General features: G+C 52.1%; 1 protein-coding gene across 1 annotated transcript in view; it reads left to right on the top strand.

The window, feature by feature from the left end:
- Positions 1–14064: 14064 nt before the first annotated feature.
- Fbln2 (fibulin 2) overlaps positions 14065–26406 on the top strand; it is a 58499-nt gene continuing 46157 nt past the window's right edge. The window contains exon 1 of the mRNA XM_032906100.1: positions 14065–14137. The gene's annotated coding sequence lies outside the window, so the exon portion shown is untranslated. The remainder of the gene's footprint in view (positions 14138–26406) is intronic.

The raw sequence follows: 26406 nt of genomic DNA, 5'->3' as shown, positions 1-26406 counted from the left end.
AATGCAGCAGTGTGCGACAGCCTGGCACTTGCTAACTCTCTAAGCCCATGTCTGCAATGTGCTGCTTCCTCATGATCCGAACACCCTCCTGTACCTGATACCTTGCTCTCACCCAAGTGCTTCTGGTGATACCCACTCCTGGATGTGGAACCCAGGCCTCAATCATGCTAGGCAAGGGCTCCACACTGACTCCTATTAGCTCAGAACATTTTCCTATTGTAGGATTTTACAAAATACACATGTTCACAGTGTCATTGCTTACATCTGGCTCCTTGGAGCCCGGTCCTGGTGCTGTTTTCTTTCCATGTGTGTCTCCGGGATGGAACTCCCTCACCCATTTGGTGGCAAGTGCCCTCACCCACTGAGCCATCTCCCTAGCCCTGACAAGCCATTTTCCCCAGTGACTGTCCCCTTTGAGCTCCCCCAGCAGTGGGAGAACCCCCACTGCTTCCACTTAATGCCCACTCTCTGGTTTCCATCTCACTCCGCATCGCTGGCAGGCACGTCCTCAGCTTACAGACGCACACACAAGATGTGTTCCATGCCCCCTGCTGCCCTCATTTGCTTTGTGGGAATTAAACCCAGAGGGTCCCTCATTGCTTTTACACAGCTAGTGGGTGGCACTTCTGCCCCTGAGCTGGACTCTGCAGGAGGTCTTCTGCCAGCCGGCTCGCTGTTGGCCCAGGGAGCCACAGCTGGCCACTTAGCTGGTCCCTGGGGACTGATAGATGGGAGCTTACACTCACCTCTCCCTTGAAAATGTCCCACAACTGTCAAGTGGCCTGTCCCTTCGAGACAAATCAGAGGTACCACCCCACCTCTAGTTGTTAGATACGATTTTTCTAATTGAACTCATTACTCTTTTGGTGAGATAATAGTAGGTGAAGCTGGGCAGTTGTGGTGTACACCTCTAATCCCAGCACTCAGGAGGCAGAGGCAGGTGGATCTTGGTGTGTTCATGGCTAGCCTAGTCTACAGAGTGAGTTCTAGGGCTATACGAACTCTGGAAAACAAAACCAACTAAACAAAACAAAACAAACAAAAAAAACCCAAAAACAAACAAACAAACAAACAAAAAAAACCTAAAAATACATAGTGAGCGCTGCTGCTAATGTGGATGGCAGGCCCTGCTCTAACCACCCCCTTATAGTGTGTATTTTTCCTTTAAATAAGCTAAGAGGTGGACTGGGCCAGTTTGCACCATATCTGACACTTCCTTGGTACTCGGAAGCTGCGCACTGCTCTCTTGGTGTCCTGGGTTGGGGGTAGAAGTAACACTTCTCCTGGTATCCAGCAAGAGGTCTGTGATTGGTGAAAAACAGTCCTTCATTTGCATGAAGGGTTGTACCCTGATAGGTGCAGACAACCTGGCCACGCCCCCTTTCTTGCTTTGTAAGCTCGTCTGGGCCTCTGAGGAGAGACACAAGGGTTGAGAACAGTATAAAGCATGTCGGAGAGTGCTGCGTACAATCAGGCAGGAAGAAAAGCAGCAGAGACAGCAGAGGATGAGAAAAGGGGAGAGTGGGATAGAGCCTGCCTGAGCTAAAACTTCCGGGGGGCTGTCGAGCCCTAAGGATTCAGGGTCTCAGATACCTAGGACCAGAGCATATGACACGCTGCAAGCAAAGGCTGAGGGTTCCCGGTTCCGTACCCAAGGTCTGTCCGTTTAGGAGCTGAGGGATACCACAGTAGCCCAGTGCTGGGCTGCAGGGCTTCGAGCCCAGGCAATGAGCATCTAGCCCTAGCACCTACAGCACCGAGTCTCTGACTTCTGTGGTCTGGAGCAACAGGGCACTGGCTGTCAGGGTTTGAGCTGCAGCCCCTGACTGTGTCAATTCAGTCTCTGGGCCTCCAACAGGGGACAGGGACTGGTAACACTGGCGATTGACTCTTTGCTTCCTTAGATTTGTATCCATGGGGTGGGTCAGAAGGAATGCAGCCAGCTGACCTCCTGTGATAGAGGCTCACTTGTGCTATCCTCTCAGAGGAAGTCAAGGATGAGTGTGGTGTGGGCAATAAGGTGGTACCCTCTGGATGCCTCAAGTCAATTGGAGCTGAGCTTGTGGGCTGGGGACCATGACCTCTAAGGCTCCCAGCTTCTCATCTGTAAATGAGCCGGCTAGTATTACCTTTCTGGAGGTTTGGGCATGCCTTGCATAAGACCAGAGGGAGCAGGGTTTGACCGGCTCCCCTGGCCTAGGGAAGACAGACTGAGGTTCAGACAAGGGCCTGGTGCCACTGGGGCTGTGGGGAAGGGGAACTCTCTTTAGAGTCCATGGCATCTGGAGTTTCTGGCAGGGGCCCAGACCTTGAGAGGGGTCCTGGGACGCTGCCCGCCCTCTGCCTCCTCCCACATGTTGGCATCTGGTTTTGTTCAGCTGGAGCCAAGCTGAGAGGCGGGTGGGAGGGTTTGGGGGTGGGGGAGGTTCCGGCAGAGAGCTGGGGAAACAAGGCCCCTTTGTCTGCTCCAGGGTCTGCCTGTTCCCTCTGCCTAGGATTGTGGGTTGGGCCTCAGGCAGGCCCTTAGAGGCACTGTCTGTGATAGGAAAGGGGCCAAGAGCTCCCGAGACACAGGGGAAACTGAGGCAGGCAGGATAAAATACCTGCCCAGAAAGCCCTAGCTTATTGAGTCCAAACCTAGAGCCTTCTCCTCCTGTACTCTTCTCTGGGCTCCTGGTGGCTTCCAAGTCCTTCCTGGGGCCTCTGTGGGAAGAGTTAACCCTCTTGACCAGCTCGATGCTTTCCCGTTCCTCCCTCTGTCACAGCCATCTTTGGAGGGCTTGGGGAAGGTGTAGAGGTGGCCCTGTGCAGAAACATGACTTTGGCTTGCAGGAAGTTTGCTGCTTATGGGGAAAGTCCGAGGTGCCTGTTGGTAATACAGCCTGGGGACAGTGTCCTGAGGCGTGGCTGCCAGGTGCTTGGGGTGTTTGGGAACTAGGGTCAGGAGAGCTGAGTAGAAGGCTCCCAAACAATAAGGGATGTTCCAGCCGAGACCTGAAGACTGAGGGAGTAGCCACGTGGGGATGTGGGGTTGCTGTCCCTGGCCAGTGGTATAGTATGATCCCCAACTTGGAGGGTGGCAGAGAGCAGGATATGGCAGGCACATGGAGGAACCCTAAAAACCTGGAAAGGGGAGGAGAAGGGGAGAGAGTCAGAAAGCATCTTCTACTCGGAATGGAGACACAATTGGAGCCAAACCACCGCAAGGCCTTGCCGGCCAGGCTGCCGGGCGTAGGCTCTGCTTCTGCACTCAGGGGAACCATGGGAGGGCTTCAGGGCGAGGAGCCACATGGCTAGGTTGAGCTTAGGAAAGAGCAATCACAGAAAAGAAAACAGCATTTCAAGTCAAAGGACAGGGGTAGAAACTTCGACAGAGAAGAAAAGCAGATGGTTGAGCTCATTTAAGAGGGTCATGTGAATGAAAACCACACAGAGACACCAGTTAACACCTACTGCATGGCGCATGTCAGCAAGGGGCGGGAAGTGAGGCAGCAGCTAGCGAGGTCACACATGGGTAGGGACATTCAGAAACGGCAGTCTGGCCTGAGCTAGCGAATTCCATCCAGTGTAAACTCCGTGACTCAGCCCCCGATGTCCTGGATGGCTGCCCAAGAGGACTCCTACAGATGTCATTGGGAGATAGCTACAGAAAGTGTTGAGGCAGGATTGTAATGGGGACCAAGAAAACAAAACAACCTAGTTGCTTTCAGCAAGAGAATCATTCGGCATGCTATAACTGGAGTGTGGAATATTACTAGGTATTGAAAAGAGACAAAAGCCACGGGTGTTCACATCGACACACCCTGTTTTCAGTTCTGTGAGGGAGATTCACACCACATGTCTCCATATCAAGTTTAGGAACGCCCTCAAATCATATTATGAATAGGTTCAAAGAGGAACTAAACAGGAGGCCACCCTTATGTCCCAGGAGAGGAGATCTGGGTGGGACATGCCTGCCTGCCAGCCACAGGACCCCTTCCTTTATGATCATGTAGCTTCAGTCAGCTTCCAAAGCCCAAGTCATTCTCTCTCCTGCTGGCTACATTTTTGTGATGGGTGTAACATGATTGTCTATTAGTCATCAACCACAGGCAACTGGCTTTACTACCAGACCCACCAAGTTCTGCTCTGGTCCAACCTAAGGTGGTCGATGGATGGCCATGGGAAAGTTGATCCCTGGGTTCTGATTGGCTGGTTTGCTAGTGAGTAAAACTCCTCTGATGGGAAGCAGTCACTGAGAAGCTCCTGAAGTCCTCTGTGCCTGTCAGGAATTCTAAAAGACATGTGTTAGGTAATTAGTGTCCTGCTGAGTCTGAATCAGAGAGGGTATGGACTTCAAAGCCAGAACCATCAGGACCATTCATGGATTCCTGCAAAGCAGCTAGCGTTGGGAGGCTCATTCCCACTTAGCCTGAGGTCTTCGGAAGGGCAATAATCTCGGACGGATGGATGGACGGACAGACGAGCTAATCAGCACAGCCCATTCCCACTGCAGTAACTGGCTCAGGCCTGGGTACCTACTTTAAGCCTAGGACTATGCTTGGTGCCACAGGCTGATTTTTGTCACTAGAAGGAATGGCCTTGGAGGAGGTAAAGATGATGAGAGATGAGAGTAAAGCGCTTCACTCTGGTGACAGATCTGAGGACCTGGATCCAGCTGTGCTTGAAGCCCGTCCCTCTATTTTCAGTACTGAAGCTCTGTGTTGTTCCATTTTGGCATAAGCGTGTTTGAGTCAAGTACTCTGTGATTTGAAGTAGAAAGTTCTGTTGAGGGGTGGTTTTGTGAACTGTGTGTTCAGATGCTGACACAGAGATCTGGTTGCAGTCAAGCATCTCCGGTCTCAATGTTGTGTAACAAAAAGTTTCCATCACCTCTGATTGGTTAATAAAGAGTTTATCATCCATCCCATCACCTCTGATTGGTTAATAAAGAGCCAATCATCCATCCCATCACCTCTGATTGGTTAATAAAGAGCCAATCATCCATCCCATCACCTCTGATTGGTTAATAAAGAGCCAATCATCCATCCCATCACCTCTGATTGGTTAATAAAGAGCCAATCATCCATCCCATCACCTCTGATTGGTTAATAAAGAGATGACCATCCATCCAATAGCTGGCCGAGAGAGAGTAAGGCAGGACTTCTGATCCCAGCGAGAAGGTCTCTGGTAGAGACCGGAGAGAGAGAAGAGTTTGCCATGAGGATTTGTCATGAGGTTGTGATCAGAGAGTCGCTATGAGGAGAGGAAAGATAGAGCAGGAGCAGCCAGAGCAAGACTGAGAATGGCTCAGCGTCTGCCCAGCTACAGTGCAAGAAGCTCGTAATAAGTATACCAGTCCCCACGTCACTATTTCAGAGCAAAGGAGGCATAGAAAAGCTCTGCACATTTACAGCCAACCCCTTCCCTGCTCGTCAGCGATGGCTGCGTTCCTGAACTGAGAGCTCCACCCCTGCTCCTCCCCTTTCCAGCTCCAAACATCACCCCAGTGTGCACCATCTCTCTCATCAACATCTTCCCCATCCTTCTCCCCAGAAGCTGCCATGGTCTGCAGTTCGTAGATCATCTCTACCTGGTTTTTTGAGCCAGCTTCTTCCCACAGTTCCCTTGGTTCTCAGAAGAAACACAAACTCTTTCTACCTTCATCCTCTCTTCTTAATCCTCCCTCCAAATGGCTGGCTTTCATCTCCCTTGCCCTGGACCTAGCCGCTGTCTAGGATACTTTCCACAACTCTTCTCGCCAGCTCATCACGGGAGGGCGTGGGATATCATTGCCCCTATTTCCTAGAGGGGACAGGGGAACCTGGAGAGGAAAGACCTGTTTAGAGAGTCATTTGGTCCTCTGGGTTGCCCTACCTTGGTGCTTCTGGGTGCTTCTCATGGCCTGTGTCTTCCTATTGCAGCTTGAGCTCCACATGGACAGGGATGAGTCCTGGTTATTGCTGGTACCTACTGGGCTGCACAGAGCCAGGCACAGAATGGCCAAACATTGCTTGATATGGAGCATTCGCTATGCACAAGCTGTGTTCTGAGCAACACACACACACGCACACACACACACACACACACACACGGGGGAGAGAGAGGGGAGGGAGGGAGGAGGAGAGAGAGAGAGAGAGAGAGAGAGAGAGAGAGAGAGAGAGAGAGAGAGAGAGACTTCTGAATACCATACCCATGGAGGACTCCAGTAGCTAGCAGGTCCCCCCCAGAACTCACTAAATTTCTCCACTGTGAAGGAGAGACAATGTCTCCAGGTCACAGAGTGGTGAGTGCAGAGTGTAGGTCTGAGCCAGCAGCCAGGTAGTCTGGCCACAGCCTGGACTTATCCCCCATGCTCTCCTGTCCCTGTGGGGATGGATGGTGGACAGATGCTGAGGCTGTGCTGCTTTGGGGGGGGGTCTGGAGGAAACAGCAACGTGTAGAGCAGACTGATCAGAGCCCAAGCATGCAGCCTATGCTGGACTGAGGGCGATGAAGAACTGAAGGACCTCTCGAGGGGCTCCTTAACTTTCAGGAGCTGGAGCCAGCTGGTCAGTGTCAGCTCCTGAGTATGGGTCCTTACCTGGTGCCTAGTGTGGCTTTAGTAAGAGGCCAGGTTGAAGCAGCATCCAGGAGGACGCTAGTGGGAATAGACCAGAAGGAAACTGAGTACAGCCAGGACAGATACGTGGACCCATATGAATTGCCAAGCCCCTTATTGGAAGGTCAAGGAGGCCAGCATGTCTGGTGCTTTAACATGGTCACCCCAAATAACTACTGCCAGCTCGGGTCCTATTGCCTGAAGCCTGAAGGTTGTGGTGCGAAAGGAGGATTTTTATGGCTGTGCAGGCTGTACCAGAGCCCTGTTCTGCTCAGTCCATGGCATAGCCCTGGGTCAGGGCAGGCTAGACTGGGGTCATTGTGACCCATCCAGGAGGAAAGAATCATGAGAGCCCAGGTTAAGAAAGAGCAGGCAGAGGGCCAAAGCACAGGTCTGAACTCCAAGGCAGAGTCACCTTGCTGTGTGAAGAAACCATCTTCCATCACTGGACTAGAATTGCTGTCGCATATATGAGACTGAGGCCCTCCTGGTTCCATCTGACTGCTTCCTCTGGGCTAAGTTGAGTAGGGAGCCTAGCTACCTCACCCCCACCCAGGGAAGCGGCTTTGCACCTCTGTCATGCATTCCTGTATTCCCCTGTTCCCAGGATTGTCAGAATTGAGGAGATAAATGTTACTGGGTTGACCTAAGACCAAAGAGTCTGAGATTCCAGAGGGTCCTGGGACATAGAGCCTCTATTTGTCATCTGTGAAATGGGGGTATGGTGCTTAAGCTTCAGTGTGGTAAATGAGACAACAGATGCCTGTGCTACACCATGGTCTCTGTGACCTCCTGGCCCTGTCATTGAGAGAGTTTGACTTGTTGTGCAGCCCGAAGAGACATGGCCATGTGAATCAGACCGTTCAGAGCATGTGAGCCTGGGGGAACTGGAGAGGTGCCGCCAGCCGCCCAGCTCTGACACATGCTGGGATAGGAGACAGAGGCTCAGGGAGGAAGGCTGGGAATGGAGCTCAGTTCCAGAAGCTCTGGTCAGACTGCCCAGGCCCAAGGAGCTTTCCTGACATTTGCTGGTCTCCCTGTGTTTGTGCTGCTGTGCTGCCATTAGCTGGTAGCAGCTTGAAGGGGCCTCAGCGCAGCTGCAAGTGTGGCGCTGGAGGTGGTCTGTCACCTCTGAGGAGATGTGTCCCTGTGGCCTACAAACCTTAGATGCTCATAGCCCCAAACTCATAAACTCCCAGAGGTAGATGAGGTAGCCTGTCAGGCAGATGGGGGTTGTTTGCAGAAGGATCTCTGTTTTCTCATATTCCTGAAGACCTGCCCCCACATCCTTAGGCAGTTTGGTAAAGGGCAAACACCAGCATGTAGATTGAGGCGGGAGGGGCTGGGGCCAGGTTTAAGGGCAATTGATTAATGGATGGATGAATATAAGAGGGAAGAAGCCACTCTAAGCAGAACCTCAGGGCCCAAAGCCTGAGAACAGTGCATGGAGACCCTTTTGGGAGGTCAAATGACCCTTTACAAGGGTAGTACATCAGATATTTACATCATGATTCATAACAGTAGCAAAATTTATAGTTTTGAAGTCGCAACAAAAGTAATTTTGTGATTTGGGGTGACCACAGCATGAGGAGCTGTGCAGCATTAGGAAGGTTGAGAACTACTGCCTTAACGAAAGGTATTAGTGGGTTCATTTATATCAATTGAAAAGAAAATCCCTACATTAAAACAAACAAACAAACAAACAAAAAGATCACATGACCAAAGTATAGGAGGGTATGCAGAAGACGGTGAGCTTCCTTCTATGCAAAGAATTTCGGAAAGACAGTCTGTTGCAGATCCTGAGGCACCCCCCCCACCCCAGAGTAAAGGTAGCCTGGAGGCTGGGCACCCTGTGCCAGCTCTTGGTGGGGCAGAGGAAATCATGCTACCTTTAGGCAGCTGTCAACACAAGTTCCAGAGATGTAGCGACACAATCGTCGAAAGTATCCAGAGATGCACGTGCCCTGTGCCACCAAAACTTCTTGGAGCTGGACAGGTGCCCAAATCTAAATCCAAAGATTCTCTTCAAATCATTCTTTAGATAATAAGAACATTTAGAAATGGTCAGAGGTGGATACACTTGCACAAAGCAAAAGGGACTGAAACAGATTCTTCTGAGAAGACATCATCTGCTGGTTTGGTACAAATTCTCTAATGTATTTATTAAAATTAGGGCTAGCCTTTAACATTTCACAGGTGAAACAAAACAAAACAAAACAAAACAAACAAACAAACAAACAAACAAAACACACCAAGGCTCGGAATAGCCAGAGGCTTGCCTCTCAACTGTCCGGGTTAGCCCCTGAGGGTTGTGTTATTTGGGCTTTGGCAGGCCTCTTCCCTCTCTGGGCTTTTCTGGACAGTGTTGGGGTAGGGCGGTGGGGGCGTATGCCCAGCTTGCTTTCTAACCCATGGTGAGATCTTCACTCTGAGTTCAGCACCCTGCCCCCTCACCCGCCCTTTTCTCCAAGCCAGGAGAGTTGGCCTGAATGGCTAGGCTAAGTCGTGTCCTGGGTGACCAGAGAAGTGCCAGAGATTTCATCACACCAGACAGAGGGAAGGGTGAGATGAATCAGTAATGAGTTGGGCCACAGAGGTGGAAGCCTACCATTCCCAGACAGAGTCGTCAGGCCTTTGGCTTCCTGGAACATTCAAGGGGACTCATAGAGAGTAATGGCTCCCCAGCTCCCCAGCCCCCCAGGGGTTCAATGTGCTTCAGACCCTCTGTGCAGCTTGCCAAGGGGCACTTGGTCCCTGTTCACAATGTGGGACAGTAGAGTGGGGCAAAGAATGAGCTGACTGCATGGTGCCCTGCCATACTGCTGGGCCTCAACCTCTTCAACTGTAAAGCAGGAACAGTAATGAGAATCTGGACATTGGGAAGTGTGTAGAGGGGTCTGGGGAGTGAGTGCATGGGGCAGGGGAATAGGAGCTGCACATGGTAGGCCATTTTCTCTCGCCGAATCAAGTTTCTCAGACAATTCTTGTAGGAGAATTCGTGAACAGGAAACTCCTGTTTAAACTGGCCGAAGTCTCAAATGAAGCAATTATTTCAAAGCTGCAACTCAGGTTGGCAGAGGCTTCCAGAAGCAAGTAGGTACCAATCGCTAAGGTGGGAGCTTGAGACTGGGTGGCTCTAGGCCTAGCTTCAGCATCTGCTATGAGGAGGCACTCCTGAGTTCCTCTGCTGCTCAGAGCTGCTCTCTGCCCATTCCTTGCCCACCACATATAAGGCGGTGACTACAAGCTCGGGCTCCAAAATGCACCAGGTACAAGTGTCCTTTTTGGGCTCCTTGCTAGAGTCCTTCTTAGTTACTTCCCTTCCCTGATTCAACCACTAAAGCTGAGGATAGACCCCTCTAGCAGGCCACACTTGGGCCAGGTTCCCAGCCAGGAAGTGGGGGATTGTCCTGGTCCAAATGTACATGTATCCATGTGGACCCAGGATAGACAGGAAGGTTCTGCAGAGGCCCTAGTACCTGGGGATGTACCTGGGCAGAAAACTGAAATGCAGACTGTGTAGTATACACAAGCCCTGCCCCTAGCTCCCCCTGACCCCATGGGATATTCCTGTGTACAGCATGGCACATCTAGGCTTCTTAGCAGAGGTCTTTAGTTAGTTAGGTACAGGGCAGGCTGCTATAACAAAAGAGCCTATGCTTTGGTGCATTTCCAAGTGAAGGGCCAGGGCAGGTAAGGCCCTGTGAGACCCAGCAGGGCATGACCTGTGTCAAGCTACCTGGAAGTGAAAGGAAAGGGCAGGCTTGCCCTTCCTTAGAGCTGGTCATATCACTCCTGGTCCTCTCCAATGGTCCAGAGTGTTTGTGGCTGGGACAGCCAGAAATGCAGACCTTAGCCAGGCTCCTGTGCCCATTTGAACTTCCTGTGGGTGGATTTTCCTGTCACAGGTGGAAAGGGTTGGGTGGTGGGCCAGATCCATGGTGAAACTGGAAAGCAGAGAGGTGGGGGTGTTCCCCAGGGGACAGAACAGCTTCTTACTGTCGAAGACCACAGCTCTAGCCTTGAGGATGGGCTGGAGACGTTGGGATCCATATCACAGAGGGCCTGAGCCGGCCCTAACCATCAACTGTATCCAGGCCTTGCTCATGTCAAATGTTAGTTCCTGCCCCAGGTAACCCTGAGACCTGAGATGTGTAGGCCGGTAGTGCAGCTACTCTGGGGAGGAAGCAAGGCATGGGAAGGACATGTACAGGCAGGAATTCCAGATGCTGGTGAACCGTCATCTAGAAGGCTGGAGGACGGAGGGGAGCCGCAGGGACTCCAGGTGGCTTTTTTCTGCAGACTCTCCTCTCTTCATGAGGAGACAACGCTGGGAGGGCCTTGTCTGCCCAGCACTGCTTATACTTCTCAGGTGTCTGGGGATTACTAAGAATTCAGATGCTCCACTCCACTCACCAGAGAACTGAACTTAGGCAGGACAGACATTCGTATCCAGATAAAGATGTAAATAAAGTACTGGAGTGTTCAGCTCATCGTCGTACACTGCTGTCTGGGGGTAGTGATGCCCAAGCGTCTTTGTAGGACAACAGGACTGGGGAGGGTCATACTGCTCCTCGGTGTGTGGACTGGCCTTTAAGAGTCTCTGGCCATCATCTTTGAAAGCTATTTTCATTCAGTTTCTGCTGTTGTCTGAAGAAAAGAGTCTTATGTAGCTCAGAGTCTAGGAGAGCTGAGATTACTGGGCCAGCATCCTGGTGAGGGGCCCTGGGCTGCACCACATCATGGCGGTGGTGGAAACTCTGTGAGAGGGACAGATCACATGTCGAGACGGGAAGTCAGAGGGGGTGGGGGGCAGGCAGGCTGGGTCTTTACAACAAAGTCTCACTGAGCAGGGACTGAGAGAGACTCATTAATCCCATCTGAGGGTGGAGCCCCCACAACCTAACCACGCTCCACCAGGCCCATTTCCTGCAGATTCTATCGCTGCAACATTTTACCCTCGAGATCACCCCTCCCCAGGAACCTTGGAGACACTCAGGGCTCAAGAGCCTGTGGGCTTTCAAAGGGCATTTAAGCCACAGCAGCCTTCTCTGGGTTGGGGAGACAGCAGGCTCTCCACTGGGAAGCCTTGGTGGTCATGGCATCTACTGGCTTCTTCTTCCCTGCAGCTGAGGAGCGAGCAGACTGGTGCTCCCACACTGTGGCTGCAGTGTTAAAGGGAGGGCAGGAGAGACAAAGAGGCAGAGTGGGAGGGAGGATCAAAGGCCCTATTGGAGGTTGGGAGTCACATCAGACTCCAGAGGCCGGAGGACACCTCTCAACAGGAGTCCTGGCTCCATGATGCCTACTCCAGTATGACAGCAAGATTTGGTCCCTATGGTTGCTCTTTTGTCTCCAAGTTCGAGTTGCAGGGACATTTATGACACCTCTTCTCCCACAGATGAACAGGGTGGAGGTTTGTACTGGATACAATAACAACACACACGAAGGCAGGGGCTCACTGTGTCCAGCACCACTTCCAGCATTGTCTGCACAACTCCAGTGTCTCCGTGGGGACACTCGAGCTGAGACTGGAGGCCACTCAGAGAGGCTGTCTAGCCTCAGGGCCCGCCTCCCCAAGCCCTTAGGTGATGTCTTGTGCTATCACAGAGGGGTGGTGGTCTTCCCGAAACTACCTGGTATAGATGCAGTTCCCTTCCCCAAAGACTGTGAGCCTTTCTCCCCAGTCCAGTTGGCCAAGTGGTGTAGGTGAGCCCCACGCCTGCTGGCTCTGGCGCCTCCGTGCCCAAGGGAGGCCATGAGATCGTCACTGGTGTGAATAACACCTCTGCCCCCTATGGCACTCTGTCTGGACCTTATCAGCCTATAACTTCCTTCAACTCTATGTCAGCCAAGCCCCGGCCCCAAATTCCTGGTGGGTGATGTATACCCTGTCTTGATAAGAGTCCTGGCAGGCTCTAGGCGAGCCACAACTCTGGCTCAGATGACGGAGGTGGGAAACAGCCTGTGTTATCTGGTGGAAGGACAGCCAGGCCCAGGCTCCTTGTCTGCAGCCTAAGCCTGAATCTTGGCCGCTTGCCTCCTTCCTCTCCCTCGACCCAGGACTTGCAGTGGGGAAAGGGTCCACGCTTGCTGCAGTTTTGCTCTTGGCCATAGAGGGAAAGATTTCATCTGGTCTTTATTCTCATATACTATGTACTGGGCACACCCTTCTGGGGGCTTCGGGATTTCTGCTCAACCCCTGATGTAGGCTTTGATGGCCTGTTGTTTAGTTTGCAGCTGAGGAAGTAAGTCAAAACTCAGAGGGAAGTGACTTGCCCAAGGACACACAGCTACACGGGATAGAAGTCTTTGCTACGAAGTAATGCTACAAACGACCATTTATAAACCCATCTCAAGAAGGTCGCCAGGGAGAGAACGCTGCCAAGTGGCAGGATAGAGGGGCTCTGTGTTGTGGTTTCAGAGGGGGGATATTTTAGCTGTATCTCAAAGCAAGGATGAGCCGGCCCTAAGCTCATGGGGCAGAGGTGTTTAGGTAGAGGTTAGCAGCACACACAAAGGCCCCGAGAGAGGGGTTTGTGGAAAGGGCCCACGGAGGCAGGCTGTGTCAGACTTTTCCATTCATCCCTGGTCTCCATCCTGGTTCCTCTATGATTCCCTGGCTTTTTCTGGTTTCAGCTATGTAACCCTGGGCAGATAGCCTCCCTTCTCTGTGCTTTTGTTTACTCTTGGCTGCCCCATACCTGTTCTCTGAGCCACAGGGTCTTACTCTTGGGCCCAGCTGCTCCTAGGATGACGGGAAGTGGCTGTAGGGGCATCCATCTCTGGCAGGTATGGGAGGTAGTTTGTAGTCTTGGATGTCAGACAGTGAGACTCACTGTCAGCTTTCCACCATGCACAGGCCCTGGGCCTGCTGAGAGTAGACAGTGGTGACCAGACACTAGGATACCTGCCTCGTTTGGCAGGCAGGGAGCCAAGGGCCCAGTAATGATATGTTTTGAGTTTATATCTTACAGAGTTTTGCCTGCCTCTTGGGCACAGTGCTGTGAATGACAGGGTTCTCCACAGTTCCCTCCCCACAGAGGTCAAGGGTATTGGCTAAGCTACACCGTGGTACAGGCAACAGAACTAAGCTGTAAAAAAAAAAAAAAAAAAAAAAAAAAGACAGGGTGATCTAGATTGCGGAGAACTGAGATAGAAGTGTGCCTATGCCTAGTTTCTGTAGATCTGTCCCTGTGCAGCTTTGAGCCTGGGCACCTCTGGCCATCACAGGATACTGGGTCCAGGAGGAGAAGCTAAAGGGCGGCACATCTGAGTCTCAGTATAGCCAGAGCCTAGAGAGGGGGAGTGGAAAGGGGGCTCAGAGACCGGGACAGGAGAGCTCAGGCTCCAGGGCGGGTTGAATCTTGGGTTGGGTGAAGTCTTAGCAATCCAAGGCCCCGCCCCAAGGCGGGACCCGTGGGGCGGGGTCTCAAGGCCTGGCTTGTCCCGCTCTTCTCCACCCCGCCGCGCGCCACCAGGGCTCTGGATTCACCGACGGCGGGTGCACGGACAGACTGACGGCGGCGCAGCTCAACACAGAGCACGGAGTACAGAGTAAGTATGGAGCCTCTGGGTCTCCACGCCGCGCTCCCTCTAAGTCGGTCATTTTCTCTTGATCGCTGGCTACATCTCTCTGGCCCTCCATATCCCAGTCTTGTCCTTCAGGGTCTCCCAGGGTCACCCCCGCCCCCGCCCCTCAAGCAGGGAAGACTGGGCCTCTCAGTCTGGCACCACCCCACCCGCAGTCGCAAACTGCCACACATGCACTCACGCTAGCAGAAGTTACTGCAAGCTCTGCAGAGGCACAGGCCACCCCAACTCTCAGTCCAGAATCTCTCATGCAGGGGCTGTGCACGCTCACCTCTCCCACGTCCCTCCGCACGTGCGTGCTTTTACACATACTTGCCTGTATTAGGCATCCTTCAGGCATGCAAATGTGTCCGTGTTAAGCACGCGTGCGTTCAACATCCATAGAAAGTTTGGACCAACGCCGGCTGGTTCAACGCCTCGCTTATCTTCATCCGCTATTTCACACGCATCTCCCACACAGGCCTGTGTTGGACAATACCTGAAGACACAGAGGGCCCCACATTCAGGTGCACAGACAGTGTCACGGTCCCTAGCATCTGTGGTTCTCCTGCCGAGGAGTGGGTGCCTCAGCCTAGGGAGAAGAAAGTGGCTGCTGATGTTAGTCTTGGCTCACTCTCCCAGTGGCCTGGGGGGCCCAGGAGGGGCTCAGTCTTCAGGGGTGGGCTTGGCTCCTCACCACCTCTTGTTTCTCCCTTCCCTCACCCCAGCCTCCTAGGCAAGGGGCCATCCCTTCTTCCTCAGCTGTCCTGAGATCTTGCCCATCTGCTTTGCGGTGATGGGCACTTGGGCCAGTCAGACGTTGGTTTGAACCAGCAGGTGTTCCATGACAGGTCAGAAAGACAAAAAGGAATTTGTGCTGGGGGTGCTTGTTGCTCTGAGGGTGCTGAACCCAGCCCTCCCCAGGGGAGGCCGGGTGAGCTTCCTGGGCTTGGCACTGAATGGAGCTGATGCATATTTGTGATGGAATGGCTGGGGCTCTGTGCCTCACCTTCCGGAGGTGCCAAGCGTGTGTGTGTGTGTGTGTGTGTGTGTGTGTGTGTGTGTGTGTGTGTGCAGGGCCCCCACGAGGAAGGGCAGAATGAGAGATGTTGCCAAGGGTGGTACCTCCTTGTCTTCCCGCCCACCCCTCCATCTAGTATGTAGAAAGCATCTGACTGGAGGCACAGTCCCGCCAGCCCTGGCTGTGACTAGCTCTGCGTGTTTTGCTTGGCTCTCAGTATGCTATTATTGTTTTTAAAAATTTAATTAGCTGCCAGCATTTACTAACTGGCAGCTTTCACAGAAAAGTCCGGATTTCCGTCTTTTCTTGAAAAACTCAAGCTCCGGCAGCTCAGGATTCATATGCCTTTGTGGTGTGCTTCAACCAGCGCTGCTGGCCTGCCTCCCTTAGGGGTGGGCCGGGGCACCTTTGGTTAAAGTCTCTACCAGGCCTTCCTTCTGGGCTCCTGTCTGGCCTTTGGAAATCTGTTCTGGTTGTGACCCTTTAAATCCATCGCTCTCTCAAGGGTGAGCCCAGGCTAACTTCTGCCATGCCTTAAGTAAGCCTCCTACCATTGAGGACTTTTGTCACTACAAAGGTGGGAGTGTGGAAGATTCAGGCTTACCAGGGTCCTAGTGATAGGGCAGACATTTTGTGCTGGTCTGTGGGGGTGATAGCCTGGTGTCCCCGTAGGAGGAAGGTGAGAGCGCCTGCTGGACCTGAGACAGGCCTCACATGGCATTTTTCATCTTGTTATTCTGAGAGCCACTCTGTGAAGCTATATCCTGACTGACATGGAGAAGGGAGTCTCAGAAAGAATTCAGCAAGCAAAGGACCATGTTCACACCCCAGAACAATGCTCTCTGCCCTTCCAGCACTGAATCCTGAGAAATGGAGACCTGGATGTCAGTGACGTTTCCTGAGTCTTGTCCATAGCTGACACATAGTAGGTTCTCAATAAATGCTCCTACCATGACTAAGGCATGGAGATTGCTCCTTGAGATCATGATGGAGCAGAGCCCAGGGTTCAGGAATAAGATTACACACAGCTTGGTCCACATGGCCCTTTGATGTCTGATGAGAATGACAGCTCCCTTTCTATGACTCCTGTGGTCAAGTGGAGATCACAAAGAAAATCCATGACACCACTCAGGTGTGACCTCTTGGACATCTGCTGGCCTTGTGCCTTACAAGCTAGGCTGTGAATGATTTTTTCTTATTTCCCTAGCTGGCTTTGGCAAACAGGACGCCACACAGAGAGGAACTCAGGATACCACAGGAGCTAAGCTCATGTTCCTGCAGGCAACTGCTAGATGGGTGGCTTAGGGCATGGTGGTCACTGTGTTATTCTAAGCTGAAATTTCTGTGGTCTCCCATGCTCATCTTCCGTGTGTGGCTGATTGTAGGTATGCTAAGCACCCCTGTGACATGTGGCTGCCTGTCCACGGCTCAGGGGACAGGAGGAGAGGGCCAGCCACTCACTGGCTGCTCCTTGGAGATTTCCTGGTAGGGAGGTAGTCTAGAGGCGGGGCCCTGCTCTGCCCCAACCCCATTCCTTGGGCCTCAGTCTTTTCTTTTGTAGAGATTTCTAGCATTTTCCAGTGCTCACGAGCTTGCAGTGAGGAGGCAGAGATGGGGATGACTGTCTAGCATTTTGTCCTGGCCAGGTACAGATGCAGAACTCATGGGAGCTGGGGGTGGGTGAAGCAGATGCTGTCCATGTTGCTATGCAGCTGATTTTCTAACTGGAAGAGGTAGGGTGGGGTGGGGTGGGATTCAGATGGAAACATGAGAGGGAAAGACAACCAGGCATATGCCCAGGTGGACTTGGAGAGAGAGAGAGAGAGAGAGAGAGAGAGAGAGAGAGAGAGAGAGAGAGAGAGAGAGAGGTTGTTTTGTTTTGAAACAGAGTCTTGCTATGAACATGGCTGATCTAGACCTTATCCTGTAGCCTAGGCTTAGGGATGGGGTTAAGGGGCTCTTTGAGGAGGGATTTCTAAACTGAGATATGAACAATAGTGGTAGCTAGTGCAAGGGGCCCAGGATGAGAGTCTCCTTAGTGCTTGTGTGGGAGAAAAAGGGAGGAGGTGAAGCTTTTGTGGGAAGGGGACGGGAGGAACAGAGAAGGTATGGGGTGTACAGCAGGGAGTTTGAAATTTCCTGGAAGTTTTTCTGTTTGCTTTATTTTGGTTCTTGAGGCAGGATCTTGCTATGTAGCTCTGACTGGCCTCAACTCACTATGTAGTCCAGGTTGACCTCGGACCCCCAGAGACCTCCCTTCCTCTACCTTCTTAGTGTTCCAGTTGAAGGAGTGTGCCAGCGTGCTCTAGAAGTTCCTGGAAGTTTTGTGCCAGGAAGCCCCAACATGCAGGGCCATGTAAAGATGCTCTGAACGTGTACAGGTCCAGAGGCTTCATGCCTCTGCAGAATAGTACCATGTGGTCACTGAGCCCGCTTTAGAGCCAGGCCTGGGGTCAGGGCAGACCTCATCTTCAGAAAATGCATGCAAATGGGAAGCCAGACCTGACAGGGGTCACTAAGCTTCCTGTGACATGAGCTGGTCAAAGAGAGGCCAGCATATTCTTTTGCTGCATATTACGTAGCTGTAATAATTAGAGAGTAGGCTTTATGAAAAGATCTAGAAGGTCTTCTAGAAGAAGAAAACAAGGAGCTGACACTTGTGTAGCCATGCTGCCTCTTGTCAGATCAGAATACACATTCACATGGCAGCAGCCACTACCCCAGGGGAGAGGTATAGCTGTGCCCACCTGGGAGGGAGGTGAGACTTCCCACTGTATATCTTCTTATATTTGGGGTTTTGGACCTCATCGGTGTTGTAGGCTAAGAACATACAGAAGAGGCTGGTATTACCATTAGCGAAGCCTTTGGGTAGAGTGCATAAGGCCCTGAGAGCCACCCCCTGGTGACACGGGAAATAAACCTCCATACATTATACAAAGTGGAGAGCCATCAGTGAGCAGGTGTTCACCTGTGAGGTGTTGGGAGACCAGTGAGAGTTGCTATTCACATCTCTGTGTTCGTGACCTGGATGAACAGACGGACTCCTCCCTGGCACAGCCTGTGAGAGTTTCCACGGTGATTACATTGTATGGTGCCAAAGTCACGTTTTGCAAAGTCTAGCCAGTGAGCAAAAGGAAATTCTCCCCCCTCTTTCCCTCCCCCTTTCCTCTTGCCTCCTTTCCTGGGGTGTGCACTCCTGTTTAATCCCTGAGGACTGTCTGGAATGGGCATCTGGCATTTGGTTGGAAGCCCAGTCCTCACTTGGTCCTAGGCATATAGCCCAGCCCAGGGGGCAGCTCAGACCCCACTCTTACATCGGGGAGGAGCTGGTACAGAAAAATATTCCTGCTTGGCCTCTGATGAGGTTCACAGCTCTGCTCCCCAAATATTCTGCTTCTTCAGGTTCATTGCCTCACTCAGCTTCTGAGTTTTCCTGACTGTAAACTGGGCACTGCAGCCCTTTTCCAGTTTTGTCAGAGAAGACATGCTGCCTTCATACAGCAGGTATGAAGCACCCACTATGTGTGGGATGCTTCCAAGCGCTGAGGATAACCCAGTGACCCAGGCCCCTTCTTCCACACCGAGCTTGATCTGGAGGGAGACACAGGTGGGAGGCAGATTAGTACATACATCCCTGTGAGCAGATGGGTGGGGAGGATGCCCAAGACGGGGACTGACAGTGGGCTCAACATTAGGGACCCCGCCCTGTGTGGGGAGACTGCTTGCCAGGAGACAGAAGGCCTGTCAAAACAAGGGACCAGAACCAGCTACAGGATGAGACCTCTGCCCACCCCATGACCGAGCATTATGGAGGTGGGTGGGGCTGGCCACTGGAGATGCCACACCGCTAGGGAGCTCTGATGGGTCAGGGAGAGGTCTGGTTGAAATGCAAGATCCTCATGGCAGTGACAGGGAGAGCAGGCTGGAGGTGACATCTAGGTTATCTCCTACCCCTACTACAGTTGGTGGCAGGGTGGCTTTGCATACTGGTGGGGTAACTGGAGAAGGCCTCAGTGGGAGCAGTGACAACTGATTGGTCATACTTCGAGATGGTTGAGAGTCTAGTGGGCATTTTGTGCTTGCTGGAGTTGGGGCTATGTGTTAGCTCCCCAAGTTTTCTTGCCAAAGCAGGTGCACTGCTCTACTGGAGGAAGACATCTCTTATGGTCGTCTTGAGGGCTGGGGGCTGCAGCACACTCTACCTAGGTACACAGCCAATGTGGAGGAGAGTACAGGGAGTTCAGAGGTCTCAGAGGCTGACCCATGAGACAGCCACATCCAGACAAGCCTCAGGGAGCTGGGGGGGCTTCCTGGACAGGGTGCAACTACCATTCCAATGGGAAGAAAAAATGAGAGACTGCGGCCCCAAGAGAGTCTGGCTTCTCTTGGCGAGTAGATCTTTGATCATGAGAAGGGAGGTAGATAAAGCCCTGGGTATAGAGAACCCCCGATGTTGGGCAAAGGGACAGTGACTGGCATTTGAGAATACTTTGAACATGGAGGCCAGACTCTGAGGTGACAGGGTAGGTAGACCAAGGTTCTGAGAGGACATAACTGTTGGCAGTCACACTAGAGAGGAAGAATGGGCCGGAGCCAGCTCTGTTCTCCATGTCCTCAGTGGTGGGTACTACAGGCCTCCATTTGGCTTGCCTTTTCCCAGGGTCCCTGGAGGGTCAGGCTGTGCGTCACTTACAGCCATTGTCTTAGAAGTTACTGTAACCTGGAAATGGTACAGAAATGCCTCTGCATGCGGACTGATTGTTGCAGAGAAAGTGCAGGTCTAGGGGAAGGTTGCTTCCTTCCTCGGGGTGGGAACCTGACTGTATTGTCCCTGGCCAGGGTCTCCACCCACGTCTTCCAGCTGGTAAGGAAATGGTGCCACCCACTAGTACTGGGCAGAGGCCAAGGGGCTGGTGGGAGCCTCAGGAGATGGGGCTGGTGCGCTGAGCACCATTTGCTGCATCCACAGAAGGACATTGCCTGAGGCACACCTGCTCTCCCAAGGTCTCTCATCCCATTGGGCCTAAGCTGGCTCATCTCTGAGGTGAGAACAACATTCTCGGCTCTGCTGACCTTTGGGCTCAAGGATTGCTTGCATGTAGAAAGAGGCTCTGAAGTGAGGGGGCCAGGCAGTGTGTGGGAGGTGTGGAAAGGGCTGGCTACTTGCCTTTGGCCTTAGTCACATGGTACCTCTCCCAGCCTCAGAGTCTCCGCCTGGAGAATGGGTTGAGTGACAGCCTCCTCCCAGGGACTCATAGAGGTAGAAGGAAGGCCATAATCTGCATGCCCCATCTCCAAACACTCTAGGCAGGTGGGCAGTGCTGAACGGTGGCTTCTCTCTTGTTCTGTTCACTCCTCTGGTGGCTGAGGTGTCATTGTCAAGTTGATCTTTGGCCTCATGATCCTTGGTACCCCCAGAATCCATTGTCCCCTACCTGTGACCCTCAGCCTGAATGCCCAGCGCTAACTTTTATCCAAGGGAGCATTCAGGAAATCTAAAAATTTCTGGCTTTAGGGCCAGCCTAAAAGCACATCAGAAAAATATTGCAAGTACGGAAACCCTTGGGACCCCTGAGCACCCTCCCTGCTATTTCCCTTGGGTCTGACCCATATTATGAGAAATGACCCTAAGGTCAGTGAGATGGACCAGGGAGGTGGGGGAGGAATGGAAGGGAAAAGAAAGGGAGGAGAGGAAGGGGAGGGGAGGAGGAGGAGGGGAGAGGGGAGGGAGAGAGAGAGAGAGAGAGAGAGAGAGAGAGAGAGAGAGAGAGAGAGAACACAGTGTGGAGGAGGTGGAAAGGTAGGTAGCCAAAGGAGAAGTCCTCCTGAGACCCAAGGATCAGGGCATCGAGGTGGGTGGTCTCAACACAACCTGCCAATGCACTCCGGTCCCCGACGTGCATACATGCATATGAGTGCATACACGCATATGAGTGCATACATGCATATGAGTGCATACATGCATATGAACACAAGAAAACATACAGGAACACACACACATAGACAAATGCACCCACAGACAAACACTCCCTCCTTTTATTTTCATTTTATTTATGTGTGTCCCTGAATGCATGCATGTGATTGCAGTTGCCTGTGGAGTGAGTCACTGGGTTCTTCAGCCTCCATGCTACCTCCTAATCATCACAGGGCCACAGGGAAGTTTCAGGGAGGAGCATTTCTGGAGCCCTGGGCCACCTGCTCTCAGTTGCCTTGAACCCATGGGTTTGATTTTGAGTCCCATTTTCAGGAACACCCGGTTTGGTCCTGATCCCTTTTCTCTGCCTCAGCAGTGGTGGCCTCTTGGCAGGGTGGGAGGTAGGGAAGGGCTTCTTAGACCCTCAGCCTGATGGTTGTACCAGGGCTGGGTCCAGATCTTGCTGGGCTTTGCACACCACCTGCTTCTCTGGCAATCTTGCGAAATACCCAAATTCCAGGTCTGTGTCAATAATTATTACTTGGCAAAGGCCTTTGGGAGTTGTAGAGAAACCAGCTGCCCTCTCCTTTGGCTGGCATCTCCGTCCAGCTGTGTTGGCAGCTGAGGAAGATGGGTGCAGAGAGCCAGTGAGTCACAGAAGGACCCGGGAGGCTGTATGGTTTGGGGAGAGGGGAGTGGCTGTGCTCAGCAGCTAGGGCTGGAGAAAAGGTGGGAAGTGAGCAGGTGAATGGGAGCCCATCACATGTGTGGCCACATATGCACCCATGATCCTAGAATTAATCTTCTTTGTCCCCCAAAAGGCATTGAGAACGAAGGAAAGACAAAAACTGAGTCAGGGCAGGTGAGAGCCTGACCCAGGCTCTGAGGGGCTCTCCCTCCCCACAAATGTGTGAGTAGCTTGCTACACAGTGGGCTTTGCTGGACCTGCAATTTGTGAGTGGGGTAGGTTTTCTCTGTAGCCCCCTGTGGGCTGCGAGATGCTATGGGGCTGTGTCATGGGTGGCCATGCTGGCTCCAACCCCATCCTTGCAAAACCATCTCATTCTCTAGGGCTGGCCCTTCTTAGAGGCTTGGATTCCACAGTGTTGGATCGTTTTGTTCTTATTTCAGCATCTAGGGATATTTGTGTTGAATTTTCTTTTAGCTCTTGCCTGGCAGTATGGAGAGCCACGCTGACTTCCAGCCTTGTGTGGCTTCTGGCGTCTGATGCCTTAGGGGGAGTGGGCAGTGAGGTCTTCTGTTGTACTGTCTGTGTCTGCTTTAGATTTCAGGATTTTCCTGGTTTTATAGTGGGAGGAGGGGGAGGTACATTCCATTTTCAAGGCCTGGAGCAATTTTTAAAACAATCTTTTAATAGGATGGAAATTTTGAGGGGCCCTGTCTGTGCTGTCTCACCCTGGCCTCTGTCAAAAGGCTTTCCATTTCATTCTTGGTCTCCCGTGAGAATGGTGGTGTTCTCCTGCACCCGGCTGGGCTAGGGGCTGAGCTCAGAGAGCCATAGCGTCTCACCTGTGGACACACAGCAGGGGAACTCCCTGTGCTGGGACCTCAACCAGGCCAGTTTGACTCCAGGGCCTGAGCTCTGGTGCTGGTCCCTGGGGCAGGGAGCTGTCTGAGGTGCTGGCCAGTGGTGGAGCCTTAGGCTGTGTTGGGGAAATAAAGAACGTTGACTCAGGACTTCCCTTAGTCTGTAACATCCATGAGCAAGCCTGGCTCTTTACCCCCATGCATATGTCCACTGGCCTATGACTCCATTCATGCATTGCTGATGTACCTGGTCACCACCCATCTTCATTCTCTATCTCCTCATCCACCCAACTGCCACCCACAAACTTCCTGAGCCACCCACGAGTCTACCTTCCCATCCATGTGTCCTCCACTCATCAGCAGCCCACCTACTCAGATCCCCATGCTCACCGGTATCCATTTTCTTATCCACTTTTTTGGGGAATAAGTTCATATGTCCATCTGTTAACTCACATTTTCCACCCATATATCCTTCTTCTGATCCTCTCAGCTAACTAGCCACTCACCTATCCACATATACTCAATTCCCCACCAAACCATCTGTTGACTCATCCACTCACTATCAACCTGTCCTCTCATCCTCTTATCCATTTACCTACCACCCAATAACCCTCCCATATATCCATATACCCCCATATCCAATTCACCTACCGACTACCTATATATAGCTTGTTCATCCACCTATGCATTCATCCATCTACCCACCTTCACATCCTCTCACCCACTTCCCTATCTATCTATCTATCATCCATCCATCCATCCATCCATCCATCCATCCATCCATCCATGCATGCATCTATCCATGCATCTATCCATGCATGCATCCATCCACGAATCCATAAGTCCATCCATCTGTTCATCTACCCATCCATCCATCCATCCATCTATCCATCCACTACTATCTACTACTTTAGCCACTTCCTACCCATTTGAGTTTGGCTTTAAGCATGGAATGGGACTAGGGGCTACAACTTCAGAGGAAACGCATCTCAGATTGGAGAAATGATAAGAGGAGGGTTTGGGAACCAGGAAGAATCTTCTGGCTTGATAGGAATCAGTTCTTTGGAGGGCTCCAGAGGGAGGCAGCTTGGGTAAGATGGGTGGCTCGCAATAAGGAAAAAGCTTGGAGGGTGGTTCTTGCAGTTTTCACTTCAGCTGAGAGGCCAGGACAAGTCCCTGTCTCCACAGAATATGCCTGTATGTCTATTAAGACTTGTGGGTGAGCCAGTGGTAGACCGGTTGGAGTTAGCTTGGGTTAGCTCATTGCAAGGTTTGGCTTTTCAATTAGCTTTAGGTGCAGCTGTGGGTGTACCTTGTTCTGTTTCTCCTTCCTCCCTCCCTCTCTCTCTCCCTCCCTCCCCCCTCCCTCCTTCCCTCCCTCTCTTCCTCCCTCCCTCCCTCCTTCCCTCCCTCTTTTCCTCCCTCCCTCCCTCTCTCTTCCTCCTTCCCTCCCTCTCTTCCTTTCTTCCTTCCAGCTGAACTGGATGCAGTGTCTTCAGTTTCCTTCCTTCAGGGATTCTTGATTCCTCATACAGGGAGATGGACACTGGTTGCTCTCCACTGTCTCCCCTGAGCTGGGTCCTGTAGGCTCTGATTGACTTGGTGTCCACCACTGAGCACTGTTGCGTGGGAAGTGCTGAGTTGAATGCAGTGGTCCCCAGAGGGTAATCTAGGGGGCTGTTCTTACAAAGGGGTGTGCTGATAGTCACATCCACCCTTTGTGCCCCACAGAGCTTCAGTGTTGACAGAGCGCACTGAGTGGGATCAGTGGAGACAGCCCAGGCAGGCGGGACCTGGAGCTAGCTACAGGGAGGTCAAGGGTGCACAGTTGTAGGCTGGATGGAGCCCCAGGTAGGAATGCTGAGATCAGTCTTGGCCCAGGCAAGCTCTTCTCACTGCTCCACCCTGGGACTGCTTCCACTTTGTAGGGTTTAGTAACAGGGGAAGGCATGGCTGGAGCACCCCCAAGCCAAAAGCAACATTTTCTTTTCTGGAAGGTTAATGAAGGGTGCTGGGCGTTAAGCTGTGTAATTTTTCACCTCTTGTCCTGGTTATGAGATTAGCAGTTCATACCTATGAATCCAAGGGTCAGCCCTCACTTGGCAGACTTTTACTCTTTTCTTTCTTAGGGAGGAGTGGAAAGGGAGGGTGAAGCCTGGCTGTTCCAATGAGAGTTTGTTTTTCCATCATTCTCATGAGCTCACCCCTTTGAAGGAAAGCCCAGGGGCTGGAGAGTGGGTGAGGAGCTGCCTGGCACCCTAAATCTCATGTGGGGCCAAGCAAGCTTATCCAGTTTTTGCCTTTAAAAAAAAAAGACTTAACTTCTTAACTTATTATTTTGTAGCCCAGGCTGGCCCCAAACACCTGAGCTCCAGCATTTCTTATGCCTCAGCCTCTCAAATAGCTCGGACCATATGTATGTGCCACCATGCCTGACTCTGGGGCATCACTTAATCCACGACTTGCGTTTGGACCCAGCATGTCCCTCCTCTTCCCAGGGTATTGTGGGTTGGGTGTCTCATAACATTTCACTCACCGTCTTCAGCTTCCACAGTACTTCCTGGCCTACCCCTTTGCTCAAGTTCTCTGCCCCAGAGGACCCCAAACTCTTCCCCGAGTCCCTGCTGACTCCTTCCAAGCACAGTCAGGCTTGGTCTGTGACCAATCACACCATCCTGTGTTGTGACTTTGGGTCACAGGAAAAGGAGGAAGTAGAGCTTCAGAGAGAAGGCAGACTTGATGACAGTTGGACTGTGTGTCTCCTGTGCCTTCCCATCTGTCCATTCCCCTGCACCCTGCCCTCTTTTGTTGCCTTTTTCTGAATGACTTGGTTATTTCTTGTGTGAAGCATCTTAGGGGGGAAAAGCACATGTGCAGAATGTGCTTTGGTGTTGGGGTAGAGCAGGAGAGCAGACCCTCGGGTGGTACCACCGTCATGAATCAAGAGGCTGTCCCTGGAAGACACAGTGGCTCTGTGGGCCCTTCCTCCAGGAGACTCGGCCATGGGGAGGCATGGCATCCTATAAAAAGGGTGTCCAGCCTTTTACCATTGTCACCTACAGTTGTGGGCTACATTCACAGATCTGCGGGAATCCTATGGCCTGCAGGCTGGAGGCTGGACATGCCCACTTGACAGACTGGGTTTTTCTAGATTTCCTGCTTTCCAGGACTGGGGTTGTCCTCAGATCTTAGAAGGGATGTGTGCAGCCTCTCTTTGAATTCCAAGCATGTTGTTACCCAGTGACCTTATGTAAAAAGAGTGTGTGCCCTGTGCTCTGCCCAGCTCCTTGTATACCAGACGTGTGTGACTAAGGTCATTCGTACCGCTTCTCCCTTGCCCCCTGACCACCGGCTTTCTCGTTGTCCACTTCCCATCTCCTGTCATCTCTCTTGCAGTTACCCACAGTGATTCAGACTGATTCATGACCCAGGGCCTTTGCACATGCATTTACTTCTTCTGTCCATTGCCATGCCCCAGACCTTTGGATGGATGCACTTTTTTGGGGGAAGGGCTGGGTTTCAGTTGAAATGTTACCTCCTCAGCCTCCTTTGTCCTCTTTTACCAAGGGTGTCTAGTTCTCTGTCACAATGCCCCAATTGTCTTACTGATTTCTTTCCTGCTTTTTTCGTCTACATTAGGCAATTGGTCCCATACAAGTCCGAGTCAGTCAGTCTCTCTCTCTCTCTCTCTCTCTCTCTCTCTCTCTCTCTCTCTCTCTCTCTCTCTCTTTCTCTCTCTCTCTATCTCGTGCACATTCTTTCTGTATTTGT

The sequence above is a fragment of the Rattus rattus genome, chromosome 6 (assembly GCF_011064425.1).
Source record: "Rattus rattus isolate New Zealand chromosome 6, Rrattus_CSIRO_v1, whole genome shotgun sequence".
Lineage (NCBI taxonomy): Eukaryota > Metazoa > Chordata > Mammalia > Rodentia > Muridae > Rattus > Rattus rattus.
This window is presented reverse-complemented; position numbering and strand designations above follow the sequence as displayed.